General features: G+C 43.9%; 1 long non-coding RNA gene across 3 annotated transcripts in view; it reads left to right on the top strand.

Annotated features, from left to right (window-relative positions):
- LOC137642223 (uncharacterized) overlaps positions 1 to 17,218 on the top strand; it is a 77,883-nt gene that overhangs the window by 41,920 nt on the left and 18,745 nt on the right. For all 3 annotated transcript variants that reach the window (XR_011044703.1, XR_011044704.1, XR_011044705.1), the window contains exons 3-4: positions 6,689 to 6,942; positions 13,574 to 13,718. This is a non-coding gene — a long non-coding RNA (uncharacterized lncRNA). The remainder of the gene's footprint in view (positions 1 to 6,688; positions 6,943 to 13,573; positions 13,719 to 17,218) is intronic.

The following is a 17,218-nucleotide window of genomic DNA, read 5'->3' on the forward strand; positions in this document are numbered from 1 at the left end:
TTTTAAATATTTAACTTAGCCGGTGAATATATAATAGCTGCTGCTCCAGCGGCTCGACAGAAAACACACACAAAAACTCGCGAGCGATCGCTATGAAGGTTGCGGGTGTGCCCACCAGCGCCAAGTATCGGCCAGATACCGCATATACATGTAAACAGACCCAATTTTTTCTCTGTCGGCCTTAACGACAAGACGTATCAATACTCGCTGTATAACCTGGAGTTTTCTCAACATATTTGGTGAAGTACTTCCTTTTGGTTTGAGCTTTCGCAGTGCAGGTGATTTATCTTCAACTTAAATCTTGAACTCGTTTTTGGATAGATTTAATTTTTGATGACTTTGGATTGTTTTTTGGACTTTCTTTGACTTTTAAATGGCCGACCCTTCCCCTAGTACGGAAGTGTGTTTTAGGCTTTTAGCAATTATCTTATCACGTTATAAATTAATTATAGATTTTCCTCTATATATTTTATATCTCAACCGCCTTTATTAGGCCTCTTCGATTAGCTTTACAGTACATTTATAATAAACATTAAGATAAATTTTAATGATTTGTTTATATGCGACCTTTCCTGAGAATAGGCGGTTCTAACTTGGAAACCGAAGTTAAACAACGTTGAGCCCTTTCAATCGTAAATAACTTTTACAGAGCAAATGATTTAAAACTTATTAAATGAATATTTTTTAGTAGATATTTTATGAAAGATTTTCTTTGAATAGTCTTCGTACTGTTTCAAAGATGAACTAACGTTTAGTTTTTTTATGCTACGCAGTTTGCGCTCTATCGTTTCGATAGAGAGAGAGAGAGTATCACGGTTTCACTTTGCAGAAAGAGTAAATCGATTCTGACGTTTTGTTCATTCTTCTTTCAAAGCTTAAATGTTTTAAATACTATTTTAAAGGAACTTTTTAATTGAAAAACCTTTCAGTTTTTTCCTTTGGTCAAATAACCTGTTTATTGACAACGTCCTGTTGACGTTGACGTTACAAAGTCACGTCAGTCACGTTTTGTAGAGCCTCACTCGATGCAGTCCAGTGTTGACTTTCAGCCGCTTGTGGACGTTCAGCCGCTGCCGCATGCTCTTGTTGACGTTCAGGACGTTCGCCAACCAGCGAAGTTGACTTGTTTTGATGTTGAGCGTCAAGCACCGCAGTCAAGAGTTGTTTTGACTGCTCAGTCTAGGCAGTCAAGGCAGTCTCGAGTTGACGTCGAGCGTCCTCCCGCACCTGTTGGTTGTTGCTGGTCAGTCCTTTAAGCAGTTAAATGACATAGCGTCCTTGACTGCTACTGTTGCTCCTTTGCGTGTGGACTCTTGTTTGTCAAGCATTGCCACCACGGCAGGTCTCTCCCTTGCTTGAGACTCGGCTATTGTCAGACAAGGTTCCTTCAGATGAGGAAGTTGCTGTTCCCCCTCCTACTGATATTCCCTTGAGGACTCTGTCAGACGGAGAGGAGCCTAAAGCTGCTCAGCCCTCTATGGACTTTAAATAAATCATGCTGTTTTTTAAGGATCTTTGTCCGGATCTTTTTGTAACTGCTGCTCCTCGTTCGCCTAAACGTCAGAGTTTACACTAGGCCTAGCTACTTCGAAGCCGTTGTTTTATAAGCTAGTGCTCTCTCGCTCTTCTAAGAGAGCTTTACGTTTGCTAGGCGACTGGTTTATCACCAGGAGGAGTTTGGGGGAGACAGCCTTTGCTTTCCCTACTTTTAAGCTGGCTTATAGAGCGAGAGTCTGATATGACACGGGAGAAGTTCTCGGCTTGGGAGTTCCTGCCTCTGCCCAGATAGACTTCTCAAACCTCATAGACTCTCCCTGGCGCCTGGCCATGAGACGCTCCAAGATTTTATGGTCGACTTCAGAGCTAGACCATCTCCTGTTAGGAGTTTTTTTCGAGCGTTTGAAGTCTTGCTGTATAATTATGTCATGCATAAACAAGGCTTTCAGGGATGGCTCCAATGATCTGACAGCCACGTTCTCTGCAGGAACAAGTCCCTCAGGGATGGCTCCAATGATCTGGCAGCCATGTTCACTGCAGGAGTACGTAAGAGGCAAGTGCGCTCAGTGTGTTCATTGTCAAGACAAACTTCACGATGAAGTCTACCAGGCTGTCTTGACAGCATTAATGGAAGGCGACTGGATGGTCTCTCTCGACCTTCAGGAGGCATACTTCCACATTCCTATACACCCGGATTCCCAACAGTTTCTGAGGTTTGTTTACAGGAATGTGGGGTACCAGTTTCGAGCCCTGTGCTTTGGCCTCAGTTCTGCTCCTCTCGTGTTTACGAGGCTCATGAGGAATGTGGCAAAATCCCTCCATCTATCGGGGATCCGAGCCTCCCTGTACTTGGACGACTGGCTTCTCAGAGCATCGTCCAGTCTTCGCTGTCTGCAGGATCTACATTGGACGTTGAGTCTGGCCAGGGAGTTGGGACTTTTGGTCAACCTAAAAGTCCCAACTGATCCCATCCCAGATTATTCTATATTTGGGGATGGAGATTTGCAGTCCAGTTTTTTCGGGCTTTTCCGTCTGCCACCGAATAGAACAAGCCCTGCTCGAAGTCCAACTAATGCTGAAAAGAAAACGTTTGTTCAGTCAGGAGTTGGAACAGTCTCGTAGGGACTCTCTCATCCCTTGAGCAGTTTGTCTCACTAGGGAGACTACACCTTCTGCCTCTCCGGTTCCATCTAGCCTCTCACTGGAACTAGGACAAGACGTTAGAGACGGTATCATTCCCAGTCTCCGAACCAGTAAAGGCATGCCTGAAATGGTGGGACAGCAATATCAGTCTGAGAGAGGGACTATCCCTAGCAGTCAAGAACCCAAACCACGTGCTGTTCTCAGACGTGTCGGATTTGGGTTGGGGTGCGACCCTGGACGGTCGGGAATGCTCGGGTCTGTGGACCTCAAGTCAGAAGAGCATGCACATCAACGGCAAGGAGCTATTAGCAGTCCACTTGGCCTTGATGATATTCGAAAGCTTCTTCGAAACTAAGTGGTAGAGGTCAACTCAGACAACACCACAGCTTTGGCGTACATCTCCAAGCAAGGAGGCACACACTCCTTCACGCTGCTCGAGATCGCAAGGGACCTTCTCTTATGGTCAAGAAATCGAGGCATCTCCCTGTTGACGAGATTCATCCAGGGGGACTTGAACGTCTTGGCAGACTGTCTCAGTCGGAGGGGTCAGGTGATACCCACGGAATGGACCCTCCACAAGGACGTGGGCAAGAGTCTTTGGGCCACTTGGGGTCAACCCACCATAGACCTCTTTGCCTCCTCGTTGACCAAAAGGTTACCAATCTATTGCTCTCCAGTCCTAGATACAGAAGCAATCCACATAGACGCGTTTCTACTGGATTGGTCTCTTCTGGACTTAATGCATTCCCACCATTCAAGATAGTCAACAAGGTACTGCAGAAGTTCGCCTCTCACGAAGGGACAAGGTTGACGTTGGTTGCTACCCTCTGGCCCGCGAGAGAGTGGTTCACCGAAGTACTTCAATGGCTGGTAGACTTTCCAAGAAGTCTTCCTCTAAGGGTAGATCTGTTACGTCAGCCCCACGTAAAGAATGTCCATCAAAGCCTCCCCGCTCTTCGTCTGACTTCCTTCAGACTATCGAAAGACTCAAGAGCTCGAGGCTTTTCGAAGGAGGCAGCCAGTGCGATTGCAAGAGCGAGGAGAGCTTCTACCATTAGAGTATACCAGTCGAAGTGGGAAGTCTTTCGAGACTGGTGCAAGTCAGCATCTGTGTCCTCGTCCAGTACCTCTGTAGCCCAAATCGCAGATTTTCTTTTACATCTGAGAAAGGTTCGCTCCCTTTCAGCTCCCACGATTAAGGGCTACAGGAGCATGTTGGCTTCGGTCTTTCGACATAGAGGCTTAGATCTTTCCAACAATAAAGATCTCCAAGATCTCCTTAAGTCTTTCGAGACCTCTAAGGAACGTCGTTTGGCAACTCCTGGATGGAACTTAGACGTGGTCCTAAGGTTCCTCATGTCAGACAGGTTTGAGCCATTACATTCAGCCTCCCTGAAGGATCTCACCCTCAAGACACTTTTCCTAGTGTGCTTGGCTTCGGCTAAAAGGGTCAGTGAACTTCATGCCTTCAGTAAGAACATCGGCTTTTCTACAGAAAAAGCCACTTGTTCACTTCAACTTGGTTTCCTGGCCAAAAATGAACTGCCTTCTTGTCCTTGGCCTAAATCTTTTGATATTCCTTGCTTATCAGAGATCGTAGGCAACGAACTGGAAAGAGTATTATGTCCTGTTAGAGCTCTTAAGTTCTATTTAGCTCGTACTAAGTCATTACGAGGTAAATCTGAGGCATTATGGTGCTCAGTTAAGAAACCATCATTGCCTATGTCAAAGAATGCTTTGTCATATTTTATCAGATTTTTAATACGAGAAGCTCATTCTCACTTGAATGAGAAAGACCGATGTTTGCTTAAGGTTAAGATGCACGAAGTTAGAGCTATAGCAACCTCCGTGGCCTTCAAGCAAAATTAATCTCTGCAAAGTATTATGGACGCGACTTTTTGGAGAAGCAAGTCAGTGTTCGCGTCATTTTACTTAAAAGATGTCCAGACTCTACGAGGACTGCTACACACTGGGTCCATTCGTTGCAGCGAGTGCAGTAGTGGGTGAGGGTTCTACCACTACATTACCCTAATTCCAATATCCTTTTTAATCTGTCTCTTGAAATGTTTTTAATATTGTTTTTTTGGGTTGTACGGAAGGCTAAGAAGCCTTTCGCATCCTGGTTGATTTGGCAGGTGGTCAAAGTCATTTCTTGAGAGCGCCCAGATTAGGGGTTTGATGAGGTCCTGTTGTATGGGTTGCAGCCCTTAATACTTCAGCTCCTGGGAATCTTTCAGCATCCTAAGAGGATCGCTGGGCTTCGTGAGGAAGACAGACTAATAAGGCAGAGTAATCGTCTAAGTCAACTTCCTTACCAGGTACCTTTATATATTTGGGTTTTGTTATGATATAACTGTCAAAAACTCTAAGCATATACGCTGTAAACTTAATTAACTCTGGTCTCTACCCACCACCATGGGTGTGAATCAGCTATTATATATTCACCGGCTAAGTTAAATATTTAAAAATGATATTTTAATTATAAAATAAATTTTTGATTATACTTACCCGGTGAATATATAAATTAAAGGCCCCCCCCTTCCTCCCCGATAGAGACCCAGCGGGATGAGAAAAATTGGGTCTGTTTACATGTATATGCGGTATCTGGCCGATAGTTGGCGCTGGTGGGCACACCCGCAACCTTCATAGCGATCGCTCGCGAGTTTTTGTGTGTGTTTTCTGTCGAGCCGCTGGAGCAGCAGCTATTATATATTCACCGGGTAAGTATATTCAAAAATTTATTTTATAATTAAAATATCATATTAACTATTAATGGAAAAATAATAACATCTGGATAGTTTTAGAACTTTATTAGTAAGCTTATGATCATTAAATCAATATGGTAATTTCGTTTTGAATAAGGAAACTAAAATTGACCATAATTCTATAATTTTATGTACTCTAGAAGACTCAATTTCTAAAAGGCTATAATGGTAATTGCATGAAAACACTGAAAAATTCTCATGGTAATCAAGCCTGAGATAAGAATCTCCCAAATTACAGTATTTACCACAAACAGATAGCCAACTTGGTCATGAAGAACACACTTTGGATAATGATCGCCTCAAAAGGTGCAAGGTGTCTTAACCCTTTTACCCCCAAAGGACGTACTGATAAGTTTCACAAAACCCATCCCTTTACCCCCATGGACGTACCGGTACGTCCTTGCAAAAAAATGCTAATTTTTTTTTTTCATATTTTTTATATTTTTTTGAAAAAATTCAGGCATTTTCCAAGAGAATGAGACCAACCTGACCTATCTATGACAAAAATTAAGGCTGTTAGAGCAATTTAAAAAAAATATACTGCAAAATGTGCTGGGAAAAAAAATAACCCCTTGGGGATTAAGGGTTGGAAATTTCCAAAGAGCCTGGGGGTAAAAGGGTTAATAGTTTGAATACAGTCTGTAAATGCCTAAGAGAATGTATTGACATGACCACTGGGCTACATGCCTCTCCAAGCTACTTATCTTGTCATAAAGGGGGAGCAGCTATAAAAAACCAGGTGACATATGCCCACACTAAAATCTCAATAGAATGTCTTAGTCTTGAGTAACAAAATAATTAACAATTTTGACCAGTGCCACCTGAGAATTCTAGAGGCATTACATATTAGCATGCAGCACAGTTTAAAAAGCACCCACTAGTACTAACGAATATCATTGGAAGAAATCTCCGCATTCATACTGCAGGAGGTGATTATATTGTTGAAAATTCCATTGATGAGGATTCTGCCCTTGGAGCATTTGAGCTGCCTGAAATCATGAACATCCCAGCAAATACGCTGCCAAGGGACCCAATCAGAGGCTAAACATGAGCAAAAATAAATGCTGAATGTTTTTTTAATAGACCAATCAGAACTTGATGCTTAACGTGACATCACAGTAACCTTTAAATGTTTTGTCTTGTGTTAGTTTTTAGTACATGGGAGATTTGTATTATTGACTATATGGATTAGTTGAATGTCTATTTAATGCTTCTGAAGACTGTACCTCTATCCCATAAACTTTTTTAATCTGTTATTTCTAACTTGGGATTTTACATTCTAGCCAATTGTAATATCATGGGAGGATTTGAAGGATTTATGGGACGTTTAAAATTGTAAATTCCATAATAAATCCAGAAACCCAAGCTTCGAACGAAGAGGAAAGATGCAAATACAACTTTAGGATAAGGAATTTGATGCAAAGACCTGAAGGAGCAGTTTTGTAATAAGAAAAAGAATTGCACCGTCTGGTTCAGTAAATGTGAAGAGTATCTCTTGACTCATTCTAGGCTTTGTTCCTGGAGATATTCAGTTAATGTAAGTTTTTAAATATTAAACTTAGCCGGTGAATATATAATAGCTGACGTCTCCGACGGCCCAACAGATCCAAAAACTCGCGAGCGATCGCCGTGAAGGTTGCGGGTGTGCCCACCAGCGCCGACTATCGGCCAGATACCGCATATACTTGTCAACCACTCCAGTTGGTTCCGCTCGCTTTAGACCTCGAGTTTTCTACCGAATTGGTGAAGTACTTTGTTTTGGTTGTTTTATTGGCGTTTGCTGTGTTGGTGTGTTTCTTCAATAAAACTCTTGAAACCCTTTTTTTGGCTTGTGTTTCTTGTTGATGAATTTGGCTTTGACTTGGATTTTCTTTGGTTGTTCAAAATGGCTGACCCTTCTCCTGTATATCGCAAGTGTGCGAGAGAATGTAACAAACGTCTTCCCAAGGCCTCTATCGACCCTCATACTGTTTGTTCTAATTGCCGGGGTAAATCCTGCCAATTAAGAGATCGGTGTGAGGAGTGCGTGGTCTTGTCGGAATTCGAATGGCTTGAGTATGAAAAATATACTCGTAAGCTCGAAAGAGATAGGGTGAGGAGAAGCTCCTCTAGATCTTTGGAATTTTCCTCCTCCCATGCCCCTGAACCTAATCCTTCCCCTGTAGTGGTTGTTCCTGAACCCCCTGCTAGCACTCATGAACCGTCTATGCGGGATATGTTTTTAGCGATTCAAGCTTTAGGCGAGAAAGTTGAGTCCTTAGCCTCGGACCGAAACCAGTTAATGTCCGATGTAAAGTTGTTGAAAAGTGGTAAAGCAGAAAATCTAAGTGGTAAAGTGATAAGTGCGCAAAATGTGTTTAGTGTTGCGACCGAGGGTTCGTCTGTTCGTGCTTGTCGCTCCCCTAGTCCGAGACCTCTTTCAGGCTCCCCTGCACCAGGGAGAAGTAATGTCGTAGGACTTAAGGGGGCGAGAGGTGTAAACCAGCGTACAGACGTTCCCTCTTTGGTATCAGACGTTTCTCGTCAAGAACGTCCTTACCATAAGACGGGTGAGACTAAGTTCTTCTCGTCCTCTGACGACTTATCGCATAAGAAACCTAGGCGCAAGGTATCTAGGCCCTTAAAGCGAAAGTCAGTCCCTTCAGGACAGGTCCAGCGTCCTGGCTGTAGCCATTGGGGCAGCTCTGACCACTTGCAGTCATCGGATGACTGTTCGCCTGTTAAGCGAAAGCGTAACACGGAGTCCGAGGGTCTCGGTAGAGGCAATGTTTTGCCAGCGCAGACGTTACCGACGTCACGGCCCGTTCCGACTCCCGTTGACCCGAAGTGGGTTGTTCTGCGGGACATGAAGTCTAAGCTTTCCTCTCTCATGAAAGATTATGAGCTTGGACAGGTTCACGATGATCCTTTGCTTGTGGTTCGCCAGTGCGATGAACGTGACTTTGGCCTTCAGCCGCCTAAACGAGTGTTTTCTCGTCTGTTTGATGTTAGTACTAACGTTTCTAGTGCTTTGAAACGCGATGCTAGTCGTGTTCCTCGTCTTTCACGTCAGTCACGTGACGTGGAACCCCCCTTGCTACAGTCTCGGACTGACGTTCAGCAGCTGCCACCGCAGCCCCGCACTGACGTTCGCCGACTGACTCCGTTGCCTCGCCGTGACGTTGAGCGTCTGTCACCGCAGTCGGAAGTTGTTTTGCCTGCTCGGACCCTGCAGTCAATGCAGTCTCGACTTGATGTCGAGCGACATTCAACTCAAACTGTTGTTGCTTGTCAGTCACAAGACTTTCAGTCTTTTCAGCCGCGGCGTGACGTTGTTTCCTCTGCTGTTGCTGCTGCTCCGTCGCTTCTTGACATTGCCTGTCAAGCGTTGCCTCCTAGGCATGTCTCTCCGTATCACGAGACTCGGCAGTTGTCGGACGAAGTTCCGTCGGATGAGGAAGTCGCTGATCCCCTTCCAACTGATATGCCTTTGGGGACTTTTTCAGATGGAGAGGAGCCTAAAGTTGCTCAGCCCTCTCTTGATTTTAAAAAGATCATGCTGATTTTTAAGGAACTTTTTCCTGACCATTTTGTGACTGCTGCTCCTCGTTCGCCTCCGTCAGAGTTCACGCTAGGCCTAGCTGCTTCGACGCCGTCGTTTACTAAGCTAGTGCTCTCTCGCTCTTCTAAGAGGGCTTTGCGTTTACTAGGCGACTGGTTGATGACCAGGAGGAGCTTGGGGAAGACAGCCTTTGCTTTTCCCCCTTTTAAACTGGCTTCTCGAGCGAGCGTCTGGTATGACACGGGAGAAGTTCTCGGCTTGGGAGTTCCTGCCTCTGCCCAGGGAGACTTCTCAAGCCTCGTAGACTCTCCCCGTCGTCTGGCCATGAGACGCTCAAAAGTTAGCTGGTCCTCTTCGGACCTTGATCATCTCCTTAAAGGGGTCTTTAGGGCCTTTGAAGTTTTTAACTTCTTGGATTGGTCGCTGGGAGCCTTGAGCAGGAAGATCTCTTCAGCCGACCGTGATGTATCTGTGCAAATTATGTCCTGCATGGACAAAGCTATCCGTGATGGCTCTAATGAACTCGCTGCTACGTTTACGGCAGGAGTCCTTAAGAAGAGGGAGACTCTTTGTTCGTTCCTGTCTGCAGGAGTAACTCCCTGTCAAAGATCGGAGCTACTCTTTGCGCCGTTATCATCTGCCTTGTTCCCACAGCAGTTGATTAAGGATATCGCAGCGTCGCTAGTACAAAAGGATACCCATGACTTGATGGCTACGTCAGCGCGTAAGGCTGCTCCTTCTTCATCCTCTTATGTCGTTAGACCTAAGTTCGATACTCCAGCGACGAGATTTGTCCCGCCCTTTCGTGGCAGAGCTCCCAGTAAAGGAGGCGCTCGTGCCAATAGTAAGAGAGGTAAGAGGAGAGGATCTAAGTCCTCCCGTGGCAGAGTCTGACTGCCCACGTCCTCAGACAGCGGTAGGGGCCAGATTAACCAACTTCTGGCAGGCCTGGGAGAAGAGGGGTGCAGACCGGGAGTCTGTTTTGTTGCTAAAGGAGGGGTACAAAATACCTTTTGTACGGAGACCTCCTCTGGTAAAAGTCCCTATAGACCTCTCTCCCAGGTATCGAGAGGAGTCAAAGAGACAGGCACTACAGCTGCAGGTGTCTCAGTTGCTAGAGAAGGGAGCGGTGGTGAAAGTCTCGGACCTTCAATCACCGGGGTTTTACAACCGTCTCTTCCTAGTTCCAAAGCATACAGGAGGTTGGAGGCCGGTGCGGGATGTCAGTGCTCTCAACGTTTTTGTTGTCAAAACAAAATTTACGATGGAGACCACCAAATCCGTTCTAGCAGCAGTCAGAGAGGGAGACTGGATGGTCTCTCTCGACCTGCAGGATGCGTACTTCCACATTCCTATACACCCGGATTCTCAACCGTATCTGAGGTTTGTATACAGGAATGTGGTGTACCAATTCCGAGCACTGTGCTTCGGCCTCAGCCCTGCTCCTCTTGTTTTTACGAAGCTCATGAGAAATGTAGCAAAATTTCTACATTTTTGTCGGGGATTCGAGCCTCCCTGTACCTGGACGACTGGCTGCTCAGAGCGTCGTCCCGTCATCGCTGTCTGCAGGACCTTCAATGGACGTTGGATCTTGCAATGGAGTTGGGCCTGTTGGTGAACATAGAGAAGTCTCAGCTGACTCCCTCCCAAACGATTCTCTATTTGGGGATGGAGATACAGAGTCTAGCTTTTCAGGCTTTTCCGTCTGCCACCAGGATAGAGCAAGCCTTGCTCAAAGTCCGTCTCATGCTAGAGAAAGACCATTGCTCTGTGAGAAGTTGGATGAGCCTCCTAGGGACGCTATCATCCCTGGAACAGTTTATCTCTCTAGGGAGACTTCACCTTCGCCCTCTCCAGTTCCATTTAGACTCCCATTGGAACAAGGACAAAACTTTGGAGGCGGTCTCGATCCCGATCTCCGAACCAGTCAAGACTTGCCTGAGCTGGTGGGACAGCAATATACGTCTTCGAGAAGGTCTGTCCCTGGCAGTCAAGAACCCAAACCACGTGTTATTTTCAGACGCGTCGGATTTGGGTTGGGGAGCGACTCTGGACAATCTGGAATGTTCGGGTCTTTGGACGACAGATCAGAGAAGCCTTCACATCAACTGCAAGGAGCTGTTGGTTGTTCACTTAGCACTGACGAGTTTCGAGAGTCTTCTTCGAAACAAGGTGGTAGAAGTGAATGCGGACAACACCACGGCCTTGGCGTATATCTCCAAGCAAGGAGGCACTCACTCCCACGCTCTGTTCGTCATCGCAAGGGACCTCCTCATCTGGTCAAAAGATCGAGGCATCTCACTGTTGACGAGGTTCGTCCAAGGGAAATTGAACGTCTTGGCGGACTGTCTCAGTCGGAAGGGTCAGGTGATCCCTACAGAATGGACCCTCCACAAGAATGTGTGCAAGAGTCTTTGGATGACTTGGGGTCAGCCCACCATAGACCTCTTTGCAACCTCGCTGACCAAAAGGCTCCCAACTTATTGCTCTGCAGTCCCAGATCCAGAGGCGGCCCACATAGATGCCTTTCTGTTGGACTGGTCTCACCTGGACGCTTACTCATTTCCGCCGTTCAAGATCATCAACAAGGTGTTACAGAAGTTCGCCTCTCAAGAAGGGACAAGGTTGACGTTGGTTGCTCCCCTCTGGCCCGCGAGAGAGTGGTTCACAGAGGTACTTCAATGGCTGGTAGACGTCCCAAGGAGTCTGCCCTTACGGATGGATCTCTTACGGCAACCTCACGTAAGGAGAGTTCATCAAAGCCTCCCCGCGCTTCGTCTGACTGCCTTCAGACTATCGAAAGACTCTCAAGAGCTTGAGGATTTTCGAAGGAGGCAGCCAGAGCGATCGCGAGGGCTAGGAGATCATCTACTATCAAGGTCTACCAGTCGAAGTGGGAGGTAATTAGAGAGTGGTGCAAGTCCTCCTCTATTTCCTCTTCCAGTACCTCTGTAGCGCAAATTGCGGACTTTCTCCTGCATCTGAGAAATGTTCGCTCCCTCTCTGCTCCCACCATTAAAGGCTACAGGAGCATGTTGGCTTCTGTTTTCAGACATAGAGGCTTGGATCTGTCAAATAACAAAGATCTCCAAGACCTCCTTAAGTCTTTCGAGACCTCTAAGGAGCGTCGTATTTCAACTCCTGCTTGGAACTTAGACGTGGTCCTACAGTTCCTAATGTCAGACAGGTTTGATCCTTTAAATTCAGCCTCCCTGAAGGATCTTACCCTCAAGACACTTTTTTTGGTGAGCTTGGCTTCGGCTAAAAGGGTCAGTGAGATCCATGCTTTTAGTAAGAACATCGGCTTCTCGACAAATAAAGCTATATGTTCTCTTCAACTTGGTTTTTTGGCCAAGAACGAACTTCCGTCTTGTAATTGGCCTAAATCTTTTGAAATACCTAGTCTTTCGGAGATCGTAGGTAACGAAGTTGAAAGAGTGCTGTGCCCCGTTAAAGCTCTTTAAGTTTTACTTTTCTAGAACTAAACCAATACGAGGTTGTTCTGAGGCTTTATGGTGCTCCGTTAAGAAGCCCTCATTGCCCATGTCTAAGAATGCGTTATCTTACTTTGTTGGACTTTTAATCCGGGAGGCACATTCTCATTTAAGTGAGAAGGATCGTAGTTTGCTTAAGGTCAAGGCTCACGAAGTGAGAGCGATAGCGACTTTGGTGGCATTTAAGCAAAATAGATCCCTTCGAAGTATTATGGACGCGACCTTTTGGAGGAGCAAGTCGGTGTTCGCTTCATTTTACTTGAAAGACGTCCAGACTCATCATGAGGACTGCTACACACTGGGTCCATTCGTTGCAGCGAGTGCAGTAGTGGGTGAGGGTTCTACCACTACATTCCCTTAATACCAATATCCTTTTAATCTTCTCTTGAAATGTTTTTAATCTTGTCTTGGGTTGTACGGAAGACTAGGAAGTCTTTCGCAATCTTTTTGGTTTGGCGGGTGGTCAAATGTTGTTTCTTGAGAGCGCCCAGATTAAGGGTTTTGATGAGGTCCTGTTATAGGGGTGTTCGCCCTGGATATAACAGCTCCTGGGAGTCTTTCAGCATCCTGAGAGGATGGCTGGGCTTTGTGAGGAAAGCGGACTAATGAGGCAGAGTAATCATCAGAGTCAGCTTCCTTACCAGGTACCTATACTTAAGTTTGTTTTTATGAAATACTTTTCAAAAACTCTTGAGCATATACGCCTTTATTGTGATAATACTGGTCTCTACCCACCACCATGGGTGTGAATCAGCTATTTATATATTCACCGGCTAAGTTTAATATTTAAAAATGATATTTTCATTATAAAATAAATTTTTGAATATACTTACCCGGTGAATATATAATATCCCTGATAGAGTCCCTGCGGACTGAGAAGAACTGGAGTGGTTGAGAAGTATATGCGGTATCTGGCCGATAGTCAGCGCTGGTGGGCACACCCGCAACCTTCATGGCGATCGCTCGCGAGTTTTTTGGAATCTGTCGGGCCGTCGGAGACGTCAGCTATTTATATATTCACCGGGTAAGTATATTCAAAAATTTATTTTATAATGAAAATATCATGTTTATTCAAAACTAGCAAGCACCCAGACTGTTGGTAAAATTTCTAATGTTTGTATTTCTTTTCACAGTTGAAGGATAGGGGAACACAGAGAAACACATGACCGTTCCCTTTGGCAAGAGAATGGAAAATCAAGATTGAAATTAAGAGCGCCCTTATTGAGGATCAGTCTTGCATAAATTGAATCAATTAAAGTTTTCTCCACTTTCTATCAGGTATGTATATCCCTATCTGTGGTTGCTAGGCAAAGTCAAAGTTCCCAGATTTCTTTATCCCCAAGTCTTCATTTGCCTAAGGAATTAATTCAAGTTAACTATAAAATACAAGGGATTTATTTTTTTTTTTTTAATTTAGTGATTGTAAAAAGAAATTGGTGACATTTATTCCTACGGGGATACAAACTTCTGATTTATTTATATGGGTTACTCCTAGTCTCATTATCTCTATGACCAGACAATCAAAGAAGATGGGGTTTGATTACATCACATTACAGTTGCTAAGCAGCCACAGTGCATGGCGGTACAGGGCACCCTCTCAGGACGCTCTTTCCCCCCCCCCCCCCCACCCAGATGTTGAAGTGAAGCCTTGACGAGGATAGGGGCTTAGGGATTAGCAGCTAGGCTGTGATGGGCAGTGGGAACTGCTTTCCCACTGGACCTTGGTGCCCAATTGTAGATCCAACTAAGTTAGTAAGCACTCTCTTTTTCCTTTGGTTATTTCTTTGTTTTCCCATCTCTTATTTTTGGGAATGAACTTGTTGATGACTTTGGCTTGTTTGATTATAGTTAGGCTACTACTATAGATCTGGTGCAGTGTAGGATGGATGGCATGCCATCTCGGCCTGTACATATTTAGACGCCATCACTCTCTGGCAGACCCCATTGTGTGCAGACCTTGTCTGTTAAGAGTCGGGCTCCAGTGATCCAGTTTTAAGTCGCCCATATTGCGGGTAATGGGTGACGCCAGACATCGGAGTCCTCGGTGGGAGGGGCTAACTACTCCCACTGACCAGTGTACGCCCAACTAAAGAGAGGCAGCCCCTCTCTAATAGAGGACTGGTCCCCGCTGAGCCTCTTCTCGTGTTGGGCCTCATGGGATAGGAGGACTGACATCCTGTGATAAGAGGTGGATAACCCAGCTTGCTTCATCTTAAAAAACTAACCCCTCTGTTGACAACCTGGAAACTCTAAAGGACCATGCTATAGATGCTCAAAAACAGTAATTCGGGTGACTTAGAGAATTTGCGAATCATTTATGTCACTCAAATTCCCATAGAAACTAATTAACGATGTACTGTATAAAAACATTTCAGCATGGTGGTAGTATCAGAGAAATCGGAATGAGACTTGAAAATGACAAGTGGGATTCATGGATATCTTATGATAATCATGATGAAGTATTCAATGCGATCAGTGATATTATGAATACAGACGCTCCCCAAGATACGAACATCCGGATATACGAACACAAATTGACGGAAGTCCAAACATGTTCGTAAACATCCGTAGATTTCATCGCAAGTTTAAATTCTCTCTCTCTCTCTCTCTCCCCGTATTTTGATTTTTAATGCAGTTAAATCTTCATATTTCTTTGAAAGTTATTAAAAAATTCTTTATATCCTTATTCGATGTTTCAATTATGGGAATAGTAACGGATCGGAAGAAAACCACTTGATTTGCCTCTCGCCTTCCACCAGAAGAAATATAACGTCATCAGACTTAAGGCATTTTTTTTTATTTCTTAACATATTAGAAATATCTTCAAGATGAATATTACATCAGTGCCAATATGTTACCTACACCTCTCTCTCTCTCTCTCTCGCTCTCTCTCTCTCTCTCTCTCTCTCTCTCTCTCTCTCTCTCTCTCTCTCTCTCCCCCCTCCGTATTTTGAGTTTTATTGCAGTTAAATCTTCATATTTCTTTGAAAATTATTAAAAAATTCTTTATATCCTTATTCGATGTTTCGATTATGGGAATAGTAACGGATGGGAAGAAAATTACTTGATTTGCCTCTCGCCTTCCGCCAGAAGAAATATAACGTCATCAGACTTTTTTTTTCTTAACTTTACGATAAGTTGTACTAATCTCATAACTAATGATACAGACCACTGAAACACTTGATATCGTTACTCGGTGTTTCGATTATGGGAATGTTGTAATAAGATTACTCGGCAACATAATGAAAGGAAATCATTCGGTTTGTCAGCGCGCTTCCGCCAAATACATGACGTCACAAGATACGTGATGTATACTCTACAAAGAATGATTCCGTCGGTCAAAATTAAAATAAAACAATTCAGTAAACTAACCTTCTGCATTTTATTTAACAATACCAAAACAACCATGAACCAGTTAAATACACAGTACTGTTACATACAGTAAATACAGTACGGTACAAGTCCGCTGATTTGATCAGCGTGAAAAGGTAAACATTACAGTACAGTACATAATGCAAATGGCCGCTTGTTTATGTAAGTTTCTAGCAAAAAAAAATGGGTAATGGAACAATAAAATAGCTTTCAGTACATTTATTTAAAAAGGAATTAATGTTCAGTACTGTACTAAATGTACAGTACACTATATTTACTACGATTTTACTTTAAGTCAGCTGAATCAGAAATGCAGTGCATATGTATGGCCGATTGTTTGTGCAAGTTTGTATTATGTAGTGTGCAGTACAGGATAATAAAACAACATACTGTACTGAACTTTACAGTATTATACAGACTACTGTAATATGATAAAGTAAAATATTTGTAATAACCTATTTTATATGAAATGGGGCTATTTGTTGACTTCTACGGCTGAAAATCGTAGACATCTGAGTTAGGTTACGCCTACCCTAGACCAAAATTTAACACTAACAACTTACGAACAATCCAGCTTACGAACAGACTCTCGGTCCCTATTGTGTTCGTTAGTTGGGGACTGTCTGTACAGTATTATGAATATTAAAATCAATAATTTGAACATCAAGGGTGGTCTTTGCGATGGGGTACCTAAGGATCTAGATATAAACAAACCTGCAGATTGGATTGATAAAGGTACGGAGGTGGTTGTACCCTTCCAGAGAAAACCACCAAAGTGGCTTATTGCTCAGTCAAAACGGAGTACAGGAAATTGTTTTAAGATTTGTAAATTTCTTCAAAAGAAAGTAGGTACCATTGCACCTGGAGGTAATATCTCATTTTGGAAAAAAGTATCCTCATAAGTGCCAAATCAGAAACACAATCAGTTAAACTATGCAATTTGAAGACAGAGAATGATGACATAAAATTGGATGTGAAACCCTATTTCAACTTCAGTTAGGAAGGGGAGTAGTTTTCAATAGAGACTAGTATGAGTTTACAGAAGAAGAGGTACTGGCCACGTGTCCTTTAACTGTGTGGAAAGTGCATAAAGTCCCTCGAACATCAATGATTATCCTGACTTTCCGGGATGCTGATGTGCCTCTCCACTTTTACATGTAAAAGGGACAGATTACAGTTTTAAGTAGAAGCCACTGCAATATTTTAATTGCTTTTGATATGGGCATTCTTCCAAAGTTTACAAGAATTAAGAAATGTGAAGTACTTGCTCCAATGTTTACCATGGAAAATGTACACTAAGACACCTTTTGTTTAAACTGTATTATGAATAATAAGTCTACTGATAGGAGCTGCCAGCCATATAAGTTGGAAGAGGCTGCGCTCAATAAATCCAGTATCGAACACAA

Source organism: Palaemon carinicauda, chromosome 6 (assembly GCF_036898095.1).
Source record: "Palaemon carinicauda isolate YSFRI2023 chromosome 6, ASM3689809v2, whole genome shotgun sequence".
In the NCBI taxonomy this organism is placed as follows: Eukaryota; Metazoa; Arthropoda; class Malacostraca; order Decapoda; family Palaemonidae; genus Palaemon; species Palaemon carinicauda.